Below are 12742 nucleotides of genomic sequence, written 5' to 3'. Positions count from 1 at the left end.
ATCCTTTTTTCAGCCATTATTCACTCTTTAGCAAAGAAAAATATTTCTTCTCTCATATAGAACACTTTATTTGCTTTAAAATATTGAAAAGAAGTTAAAAAAATGATATAAATTAAAATAAATAAATAAATAAAATTTATCCGAAATTTATTCGTTTATTAGCTACTATACGCTATTTCCCAAAGAAAAAATAGTTTTTTTATTATGTACAGAACACTTGATTCACGTTAAAATATCACAAAATATATTTAAAAAAATAATATATAAGAAAAGAAAAAATTTGAATGTCGACCGCAACAGGGTTTCGAACTAATGGCCCCCGGGACAACAAATCGAACTTGCCACACAGCTTTACCAACTGCGCCATGCTTCTCTTGCCATCCCCGCGAATATTTAGTTTAAAACACCTCCTCCCGGTTCGTAAACAAAACTTATTTTGGCAGATTGTGGGCCCAGTAATTGGTATATAAAAAAATCCTTCGGTGAAATTGTTCTATATATTAAATTCTAATTTTGGGCGGAGTTTGAAATTTATAAGTTAATATTATAGGGAGTTACGGGGTGTGATGTGTGCGTCGCCTCCTGATATGACTTCTGTCCTTTTTTCAGCCATTATTCCCTCTTTAGCAAAGAAAAATATTTCTTCTCTCATATAGAACTCTTTATTTGCTTTAAAATATTGAAAAGAAGTTAAAAATATAATATAAATTTAAATAAATAAATAAATAAAATTTATCCGAAATTTATCCGTTTATTAGCTACTATACGCTATTCTCCAAAGAAAAAATAGTTTTTTTACTATGTACAGAACACTTGATTCACGTTAAAATATCACAAAATATATTTAAAAAAATAATATATAAGAAAAGGAAAAATTTGAATGTCGACCACAACAGGGTTTCGAACCCATGGCCCCCGGGACAACAAATCTAACTTGCCACACAGCTTTACCAACTGCGCCATGCATGTCTTGCCAACCCCGCGAATATTTAGTTTAAAACACCTCCTCCCGGTTAGTAAACAAAACTTATTTTGGCAGATTGTGGGCCCACTAATTGGTATATAAAAAAATCCTTCGGTGAAATTGTTCTATATATTAAATTCTAATTTTGGGCGGAGTTTGAAATTTATAAGTTAATTTTATAGGGAGTTACGGGGTGGGAGGTGTGCGTCGCCTCCTGATATGACTTCTGTCCCTTTTTCAGCCATTATTCACTCTTTCGCAAAGAAAAATAATTCTTCTCTCATATAGAACACTTTATTTGCTTTAAAATATTGAAAAGAAGTTAAAAAAATAATATAAATTAAAATAAATAAATAAATAAAATTTATCCGAAATTTATCCGTTTATTAGCTATTATACGCTATTTCCCAAAGAAAAAATAGTTTTTTTATTATGTACAGAACACTTGATTCACGTTAAAATATCACAAAATATATTTAAAAAAATAATATATAGGAAAAGAAAAAATTGGAATGTCGACCGCAACAGGGTTTCGAACCAATGGCCCCCGGAACAACAAATTTAACTTGCCACACAGCTTTAACAACTGCGCCATGCTTCTCTTGCCAACCCCGCGAATATTTAGTTTAAAACACCTCCTCCCGGTTAGTAAACAAAACTTATTTTGGCAGATTTTGGGCCCACTAATTGGTATATAAAAAAATCCTTCGGTGAAATTGTTCTATATATTAAATTCTAATTTTGGGCGGAGTTGGAAATTTATAAGTTAATATTATAGGGAGTTACGGGGTGTGATGTGTGCGTCATCTCCTGATATGACTTCTGTCCTTTTTTCAGCCATTATTCACTCTTTAGCAAAGAAAAATATTTCTTCTCTCATATAGAACACTTTATTTGCTTTAAAATATTGAAAAGAAGTTAAAAAAATGATATAAATTAAAATAAATAAATAAATAAAATTTATCCGAAATTTATTCGTTTATTAGCTACTATACGCTATTTCCCAAAGAAAAAATAGTTTTTTTATTATGTACAGAACACTTGATTCACGTTAAAATATCACAAAATATATTTAAAAAAATAATATATAAGAAAAGAAAAAATTTGAATGTCGACCGCAACAGGGTTTCGAACTAATGGCCCCCGGGACAACAAATCGAACTTGCCACACAGCTTTACCAACTGCGCCATGCTTCTCTTGCCATCCCCGCGAATATTTAGTTTAAAACACCTCCTCCCGGTTAGTAAACAAAACTTATTTTGGCAGATTGTGGGCCCACTAATTGGTATATAAAAAAATCCTTCGGTGAAATTGTTCTATATATTAAATTCTAATTTTGGGCGGAGTTTGAAATTTAAAAGTTAATATTATAGGGAGTTACGGGGTGTGATGTGTGCGTCGCCTCCTGATATGACTTCTGTCCTTTTTTCAGCCATTATTCCCTCTTTAGCAAAGAAAAATATTTCTTCTCTCATATAGAACTCTTTATTTGCTTTAAAATATTGAAAAGAAGTTAAAAATATAATATAAATTTAAATAAATAAATAAATAAAATTTATCCGAAATTTATCCGTTTATTAGCTACTATACGCTATTCTCCAAAGAAAAAATAGTTTTTTTACTATGTACAGAACACTTGATTCACGTTAAAATATCACAAAATATATTTAAAAAAATAATATATAAGAAAAGAAAAAATTTGAATGACGACCGCAACAGGGTTTCGAACCAATGGCCCCCGGGACAACAAATCTAACTTGCCACGCAGCTTTACCAACTGCGCCATGCTTCTCTTGCCAACCCCGCGAATATTTAGTTTAAAACACCTCCTCCCGGTTAGTAAACAAAACTTATTTTGGCAGATTTTGGGCCCACTAATTGGTATATAAAAAAATCCTTCGGTAAAATTGTTCGATATATTAAATTCTAATTTTGGGCGGAGTTTGAAATTTATAAGTTAAAATTATAGGGAGTTACGGGGTGTGATGTGTGCGTCGAGTCCTGATATGACTTCTGTCCGTTTTTCAGCCATTATTCACTCTTTAGCAAAGAAAAATATTTCCTCTCTCATATAGAACACTTTATTTGCTTTAAAATATTGAAAAGAAGTTAAAAAAATAATATAAATTAAAATAAATAAATAAATAAAATTTATCCGAAATTTATCCGTTTATTAGCTATTGTACGCTATTTCCCAAAGAAAAAATAGTTTCTTTATTATGTACAGAACACTTGATTCACGTTAAAATATCACAAAATATATTTAAAAAAATAATATATAAGAAAAGAAAAAATTTGAATGTCGACCGCAACAGGGTTTCGAACTAATGGCCCCCGGGACAACAAATCGAACTTGCCACACAGATTTACCAACTGCGCCATGCATCTCTTGCCAACCCCGCGAATATTTAGTTTAAAACACCTCCTCCCGGTTAGTAAACAAAACTTATTTTGGCAGATTGTGGGCCCACTAATTGGTATATAAAAAAATCCTTCGGTGAAATTGTTCTATATATTAAGTTCTAATTTTGGGCGGAGTTTGAAATTTATAAGTTAATATTATAGGGAGTTACGGGGTGTGAGGTGTGCGTCGCCTCCTGATATGACTTCTGTCCCTTTTTCAGCCATTATTCACTCTTTTGCAAAGAAAAATAATTCTTCTCTCATATAGAACACTTTATTTGCTTTAAAATATTGAAAAGAAGTTAAAAAAATAATATAAATTAAAATAAATAAATAAATAAAATTTATCCGAAATTTATCCGTTTATTAGCTATTATACGCTATTTCCCAAAGAAAAAATAGTTTTTTTATTATGTACAGAACACTTGATTCACGTTAAAATATCACAAAATATATTTAAAAAAATAATATGTAAGAAAAGAAAAAATTGGAATGTCGACCGCAACAGGGTTTCGAACCAATGGCCCCCGGAACAACAAATTTAACTTGCCACACAGCTTTAACAACTGCGCCATGCTTCTCTTGCCAACCCCGCGAATATTTAGTTTAAAACACCTCCTCCCGGATAGTAAACAAAACTTATTTTGGCAGATTGTTGGCCCACTAATTGGTATATAAAAAAATCCTTCGGTGAAATTGTTCTATATATTAAATTCTAATTTTGGGCGGAGTTTGAAATTTATAAGTTAAAATTATAGGGAGTTACGGGGTGTGATGTGTGCGTCGAGTCCTGATATGACTTCTGTTCGTTTTTCAGCCATTATTCACTCTTTAGCAAAGAAAAATATTTCCTCTCTCATATAGAACACTTTATTTGCTTTAAAATATTGAAAAGAAGTTAAAAAAATAATATAAATTAAAATAAATAAATAAATAAAATTTATCCGAAATTTTTCCGTTTATTAGCTATTGTACGCTATTTCCCAAAGAAAAAATAGTTTTTTTATTATGTACAGAACACTTGATTCACGTTAAAATATCACAAAATATGTTTAAAAAAATAATATATAAGAAAAGAAAAAATTTGAATGTCGACCGCAACAGGGTTTCGAACTAATGGCCCCCGGGACAACAAATCGAACTTGCCACACAGCTTTACCAACTGCGCCATGCTTCTCTTGCCATCCCCGCGAATATTTAGTTTAAAACACCTCCTCCCGGTTAGTAAACAAAACTTATTTTGGCAGATTGTGGTCCCACTAATTGGTATATAAAAAAATCCTTCTTTAAAATTGTTCGATATATTAAATTCTAATTTTGGGCGGAGTTTGAAATTTATAAGTTAATATTATAGGGAGTTACGGGGTGTGATGTGTGCGTCGAGTCCTGATATGACTTCTGTCCGTTTTTCAGCCATTATTCACTCTTTAGCAAAGAAAAATATTTCTTCTCTCATATAGAACACTTTATTTGCTTTAAAATATTGAAAAGAAGTTAAAAAAATAATATAAATTAAAATAAATAAATAAATAAAATTTATCCGAAATTTATCCGTTTATTAGCTATTATACGCTATTTCCCAAAGAAAAAATAGTTTTTTTATTATGTACAGAACACTTGATTCACGTTAAAATATCACAAAATATATTTAAAAAAATAATATATAGGAAAAGAAAAAATTGGAATGTCGACCGCAACAGGGTTTCGAACCAATGGCCCCCGGAACAACAAATTTAACTTGCCACACAGCTTTAACAACTGCGCCATGCTTCTCTTGCCAACCCCGCGAATATTTAGTTTAAAACACCTCCTCCCGGATAGTAAACAAAACTTATTTTGGCAGATTGTTGGCCCACTAATTGGTATATAAAAAAATCCTTCGGTGAAATTGTTCTATATATTAAATTCTAATTTTGGGCGGAGTTGGAAATTTATAAGTTAATATTATAGGGAGTTACAGGGTGTGATGTGTGCGTCATCTCCTGATATGACTTCTGTCCTTTTTTCAGCCATTATTCACTCTTTAGCAAAGAAAAATATTTCTTCTCTCATATAGAACACTTTATTTGCTTTAAAATATTGAAAAGAAGTTAAAAAAATAATATAAATTAAAATAAATAAATAAAATTTATCCGAAATTTATCCGTTTATTAGCTATTAAACGCTATTTCCCAAAGAAAAAATAGTTTTTTTATTATGTACAGAACACTTGATTCACGTTAAAATATCACAAAATAAATTTAAAAAAATAATATATAAGAAAAGAAAAAATTTGAATGACGACCGCAACAGGGTTTCGAACCAATGGCCCCCGGGACAACAAATCTAACTTGCCACGCAGCTTTACCAACTGCGCCATGCTTCTCTTGCCAACCCCGCGAATATTTAGTTTAAAACACCTCCTCCCGGTTAGTAAACAAAACTTATTTTGGCAGATTTTGGGCCCACTAATTGGTATATAAAAAAATCCTTCTGTGAAATTGTTCTATATATTAAATTCTAATTTTGGGCGGAGTTGGAAATTTATAAGTTAATATTATAGGGAGTTACGGGGTGTGATGTGTGCGTCATCTCCTGATATGACTTCTGTCCTTTTTTCAGCCATTATTCACTCTTTAGCAAAGAAAAATATTTCTTCTCTCATATAGAACACTTTATTTGCTTTAAAATATTGAAAAGAAGTTAAAAAAATGATATAAATTAAAATAAATAAATAAATAAAATTTATCCGAAATTTATTCGTTTATTAGCTACTATACGCTATTTCCCAAAGAAAAAATAGTTTTTTTATTATGTACAGAACACTTGATTCACGTTAAAATATCACAAAATATATTTAAAAAAATAATATATAAGAAAAGAAAAAATTTGAATGTCGACCGCAACAGGGTTTCGAACTAATGGCCCCCGGGACAACAAATCGAACTTGCCACACAGCTTTACCAACTGCGCCATGCTTCTCTTGCCATCCCCGCGAATATTTAGTTTAAAACACCTCCTCCCGGTTAGTAAACAAAACTTATTTTGGCAGATTGTGGGCCCACTAATTGGTATATAAAAAAATCCTTCGGTGAAATTGTTCTATATATTAAATTCTAATTTTGGGCGGAGTTTGAAATTTAAAAGTTAATATTATAGGGAGTTACGGGGTGTGATGTGTGCGTCGCCTCCTGATATGACTTCTGTCCTTTTTTCAGCCATTATTCCCTCTTTAGCAAAGAAAAATATTTCTTCTCTCATATAGAACTCTTTATTTGCTTTAAAATATTGAAAAGAAGTTAAAAATATAATATAAATTTAAATAAATAAATAAATAAAATTTATCCGAAATTTATCCGTTTATTAGCTACTATACGCTATTCTCCAAAGAAAAAATAGTTTTTTTACTATGTACAGAACACTTGATTCACGTTAAAATATCACAAAATATATTTAAAAAAATAATATATAAGAAAAGAAAAAATTTGAATGACGACCGCAACAGGGTTTCGAACCAATGGCCCCCGGGACAACAAATCTAACTTGCCACGCAGCTTTACCAACTGCGCCATGCTTCTCTTGCCAACCCCGCGAATATTTAGTTTAAAACACCTCCTCCCGGTTAGTAAACAAAACTTATTTTGGCAGATTTTGGGCCCACTAATTGGTATATAAAAAAATCCTTCGGTAAAATTGTTCGATATATTAAATTCTAATTTTGGGCGGAGTTTGAAATTTATAAGTTAAAATTATAGGGAGTTACGGGGTGTGATGTGTGCGTCGAGTCCTGATATGACTTCTGTCCGTTTTTCAGCCATTATTCACTCTTTAGCAAAGAAAAATATTTCCTCTCTCATATAGAACACTTTATTTGCTTTAAAATATTGAAAAGAAGTTAAAAAAATAATATAAATTAAAATAAATAAATAAATAAAATTTATCCGAAATTTATCCGTTTATTAGCTATTGTACGCTATTTCCCAAAGAAAAAATAGTTTCTTTATTATGTACAGAACACTTGATTCACGTTAAAATATCACAAAATATATTTAAAAAAATAATATATAAGAAAAGAAAAAATTTGAATGTCGACCGCAACAGGGTTTCGAACTAATGGCCCCCGGGACAACAAATCGAACTTGCCACACAGATTTACCAACTGCGCCATGCATCTCTTGCCAACCCCGCGAATATTTAGTTTAAAACACCTCCTCCCGGTTAGTAAACAAAACTTATTTTGGCAGATTGTGGGCCCACTAATTGGTATATAAAAAAATCCTTCGGTGAAATTGTTCTATATATTAAATTCTAATTTTGGGCGGAGTTTGAAATTTATAAGTTAATATTATAGGGAGTTACGGGGTGTGAGGTGTGCGTCGCCTCCTGATATGACTTCTGTCCCTTTTTCAGCCATTATTCACTCTTTTGCAAAGAAAAATAATTCTTCTCTCATATAGAACACTTTATTTGCTTTAAAATATTGAAAAGAAGTTAAAAAAATAATATAAATTAAAATAAATAAATAAATAAAATTTATCCGAAATTTATCCGTTTATTAGCTATTATACGCTATTTCCCAAAGAAAAAATAGTTTTTTTTATTATGTACAGAACACTTGATTCACGTTAAAATATCACAAAATATATTTAAAAAAATAATATGTAAGAAAAGAAAAAATTGGAATGTCGACCGCAACAGGGTTTCGAACCAATGGCCCCCGGAACAACAAATTTAACTTGCCACACAGCTTTAACAACTGCGCCATGCTTCTCTTGCCAACCCCGCGAATATTTAGTTTAAAACACCTCCTCCCGGATAGTAAACAAAACTTATTTTGGCAGATTGTTGGCCCACTAATTGGTATATAAAAAAATCCTTCGGTGAAATTGTTCTATATATTAAATTCTAATATTGGGCGGAGTTTGAAATTTATAAGTTAAAATTATAGGGAGTTACGGGGTGTGATGTGTGCGTCGAGTCCTGATATGACTTAAGTTCGTTTTTCAGCCATTATTCACTCTTTAGCAAAGAAAAATATTTCCTCTCTCATATAGAACACTTTATTTGCTTTAAAATATTGAAAAGAAGTTAAAAAAATAATATAAATTAAAATAAATAAATAAATAAAATTTATCCGAAATGTATCCGTTTATTAGCTATTGTACGCTATTTCCCAAAGAAAAAATAGTTTTTTTATTATGTACAGAACACTTGATTCCCGTTAAATTATCACATAATATATTTAAAAAAATAATATATAAGAAAAGAAAAAATTTGAATGTCGACCGCAATAGGGTTTCGAACCAATGGCCCCCGGGACAACAAATCTGTCTTGCCACACAGCTTTACCAACTGCGCCATGCTTCTCTTGCCAACCCCACGAATATTTAGTTTAAAACACCTCCTCCCGGTTAGTAAACAAAACCTATTTTGGCAGATTGCGGACCCACTAATTGGTATATAAAAAAATCCTTCGGTTAAATTGTTCGATATATTAAATTCTAACTTTGGGCGGAGTTTAAAATTTATAAGTTAATATTATAGGGAGTTACGGGGTGTGATATGTGCGTCGCCTCCTGATATGACTTCTGTCCTTTTTTCAGCCATTATTCACTCTTTAGCAAAGAAAAATATTTCTTCTCTCATATAGAACTCTTTATTTGCTTTAAAATCTTGAAAAGAAGTTAAAAATATAATATAAATTAAAATAAATAAATAAATAAAATTTATCCGAAATTTATCCGTTTATTTGCTACTATATGCTATTCTCCAAAGAAAAAATAGTTTTTTTATTATGAACAGAACACTTGATTCACGTTAAAATATTACAAAATTTTTTTAAAAAAATAATATATAAGAAAAGGAAAAATTTGAATGTCGACCGCAACAGGGTTTCGAACCAATGGCCCCCGGGACAACAAATCTAACTTGCCACACAGCTTTACCAACTGCGCCATGCTTCTCTTGCCAACCCCGCGAATATTTAGTTTAAAACACCTCCTCCCGGTTAGTAAACAAAACTTATTTTGGCAGATTGTGGGCCCACTAATTGGTATATAAAAAATTCCTTCTGTGAAATTGTTCTATATATTAAATTCTAATTTTGGGCGGAGTTTGAAATTTATAAGTTAATATTATAGGGAGTTACGGGGTGTGATGTTTGCGTCATCTCCTGATATGACTTCTGTCCTTTTTTCAGCCATTATTCACTCTTTAGCAAAGAAAAATATTTCTTCTCTCATATAGAACACTTTATTTGCTTTAAAATATTGAAAAGAAGTTAAAAAAATAATATAAATTAAAATAAATAAATAAATAAAATTTATCCGAAATTTATCCGTTTATTAGCTATTATACGCTATTTCCCAAAGAAAAAATAGTTTTTTTATTATGTACAGAACACTTGATTCACGTTAAAATATCACAAAATATATTTAAAAAAATAATATATAGGAAAAGAAAAAATTGGAATGTCGACCGCAACAGGGTTTCGAACCAATGGCCCCCGGAACAACAAATTTAACTTGCCACACAGCTTTAACAACTGCGCCATGCTTCTCTTGGCAACCCCGCGATTATTTAGTTTAAAACACCTCCTCCCGGATAGTAAACAAAACTTATTTTGGCAGATTGTTGGCCCACTAATTGGTATATAAAAAAATCCTTCGGTGAAATTGTTCTATATATTAAATTCTAATTTTGGGCGGAGTTGGAAATTTATAAGTTAATATTATAGGGAGTTACAGGGTGTGATGTTTGCGTCATCTCCTGATATGACTTCTGTCCTTTTTTCAGCCATTATTCACTCTTTAGCAAAGAAAAATATTTCTTCTCTCATATAGAACACTTTATTTGCTTTAAAATATTGAAAAGAAGTTAAAAAAATGATATAAATTAAAATAAATAAATAAATAAAATTTATCCGAAATTTATTCGTTTATTAGCTACTATACGCTATTTCCCAAAGAAAAAATAGTTTTTTTATTATGTACAGAACACTTGATTCACGTTAAAATATCACAAAATATATTTAAAAAAATAATATATAGGAAAAGAAAAAATTGGAATGTCGACCGCAACAGGGTTTCGAACCAATGGCCCCCGGAACAACAAATTTAACTTGCCACACAGCTTTAACAACTGCGCCATGCTTCTCTTGGCAACCCCGCGATTATTTAGTTTAAAACACCTCCTCCCGGATAGTAAACAAAACTTATTTTGGCAGATTGTTGGCCCACTAATTGGTATATAAAAAAATCCTTCGGTGAAATTGTTCTATATATTAAATTCTAATTTTGGGCGGAGTTGGAAATTTATAAGTTAATATTATAGGGAGTTACAGGGTGTGATGTTTGCGTCATCTCCTGATATGACTTCTGTCCTTTTTTCAGCCATTATTCACTCTTTAGCAAAGAAAAATATTTCTTCTCTCATATAGAACACTTTATTTGCTTTAAAATATTGAAAAGAAGTTAAAAAAATGATATAAATTAAAATAAATAAATAAATAAAATTTATCCGAAATTTATTCGTTTATTAGCTACTATACGCTATTTCCCAAAGAAAAAATAGTTTTTTTATTATGTACAGAACACTTTATTCACGTTAAAATATCACAAAATATATTTAAAAAAATAATATATAGGAAAAGAAAAAATTGGAATGTCGACCGCAACAGGGTTTCGAACCAATGGCCCCCGGAACAACAAATTTAACTTGCCACACAGCTTTAACAACTGCGCCATGCTTCTCTTGCCAACCCCGCGAATATTTAGTTTAAAACACCTCCTCCCGGTTAGTAAACAAAACTTATTTTGGCAGATTGTGGGCCCACTAATTGGTATATAAAAAAATCCTTTGGTGAAATTGTTCTATATATTAAATTCTAATTTTGGGCGGAGTTTGAAATTTATAAGTTAATGTTATAGGGAGTTACGGGGTGTGATGTGTGCGTCGCCTCCTGATATGACTTCTGTCCCTTTTTCAGCCATTATTCACTCTTTAGCAAAGAAAAATATTTCTTCTCTCATATAGAACACTTTATTTGCTTTAAAATATTGAAAAGAAGTTTAAAAAATAATATAAATTAAAATAAATAAATAAATAAAATTTATCCGAAATTTATCCGTTTATTAGCTATTATAGGCTATTTCCCAAAGAAAAAAAAAATTTTTTTATTATGTACAGAACACTTGATTTGCGTTAAAATATCACAAAATATATTTAAAAAAATAATATATAAGAAAAGAAAAAATTTGAAAGTCGACCGCAACAGGGCTTCGAACCATTGGCCCCCGGGACAACAAATCTAACTTGCCACACAGCTTTACCAACTGCGCCATGCTTCTCTTGCCAACCCCGCGAATATTTAGTTTAAAACACCTCCTCCCGGTTAGTAAACAAAACCTATTTTGGCAGATTGTGGACCCACAAATTGGTATATAAAAAATTCCTTCGGTGAAATTGTTCTATAAATTAAATTCTAATTTTGGGCGGAGTTTGAAATTTATAAGTTAATATTATAGGGAGTTACGGGGTGTGAGGTGTGCGTCGCCTCCTGATATGACTTCTGTCCCTTTTTCAGCCATTATTCACTCTTTTGCAAAGAAAAATAATTCTTCTCTCATATAGAACACTTTATTTGCTTTAAAATATTGAAAAGAAGTTAAAAAAATAATATAAATTAAAATAAATAAATAAATAAAATTTATCCGAAATTTATCCGTTTATTAGCTATTATACGCTATTTCCCAAAGAAAAAATAGTTTTTTTTATTATGTACAGAACACTTGATTCACGATAAAATATCACAAAATATATTTAAAAAAATAATATATAGGAAAAGAAAAAATTTGAATGTCGACCGCAACAGGGTTTCGAACCAATGGCCCCCGGGACAACAAATCTAACTTGCCACACAGCTTTACCAAGTGCGCCATGCTTCTCTTGCCAACCCCGCGAATATTTAGTTTAAAACACTTCCTCCCGGTTAGTAAACAAAACTTATTTTGGCAGATTGTGGGCCCACTAATTGGTATAGAAAAAAATCCTTCGGTAAAATTGTTCTATATATTAAATTCTAATTTTGGGCGGAGTTTGAAATTTATAAGTTAATATTATAGGGAGTTACGGGGTGTGAGGTGTGCGTCGCCTCCTGCTATGACTTCTGTCCCTTTTTCTGCCTTTATTCACTCTTTTGCAAAGAAAAATAATTCTTCTCTCATATAGAACACTTTATTTGCTTTAAAATATTGAAAAGAAGTTAAAAAAATAATATAAATTAAAATAAATAAATAAATAAAATTTAGCCGAAATTTATCCGTTTATTAGCTATTATACGCTATTTCCCAAAGAAAAAATAGTTTTTTTATTATGTACAGAACACTTGATTCACG

Source organism: Parasteatoda tepidariorum, chromosome 7 (genome assembly GCF_982258835.1).
Source record: "Parasteatoda tepidariorum strain Cologne lab strain chromosome 7, Ptep-v5.0, whole genome shotgun sequence".
Classification (NCBI taxonomy): Eukaryota; Metazoa; Arthropoda; class Arachnida; order Araneae; family Theridiidae; genus Parasteatoda; species Parasteatoda tepidariorum.
Note: the sequence above shows the minus strand (reverse complement) of the source record.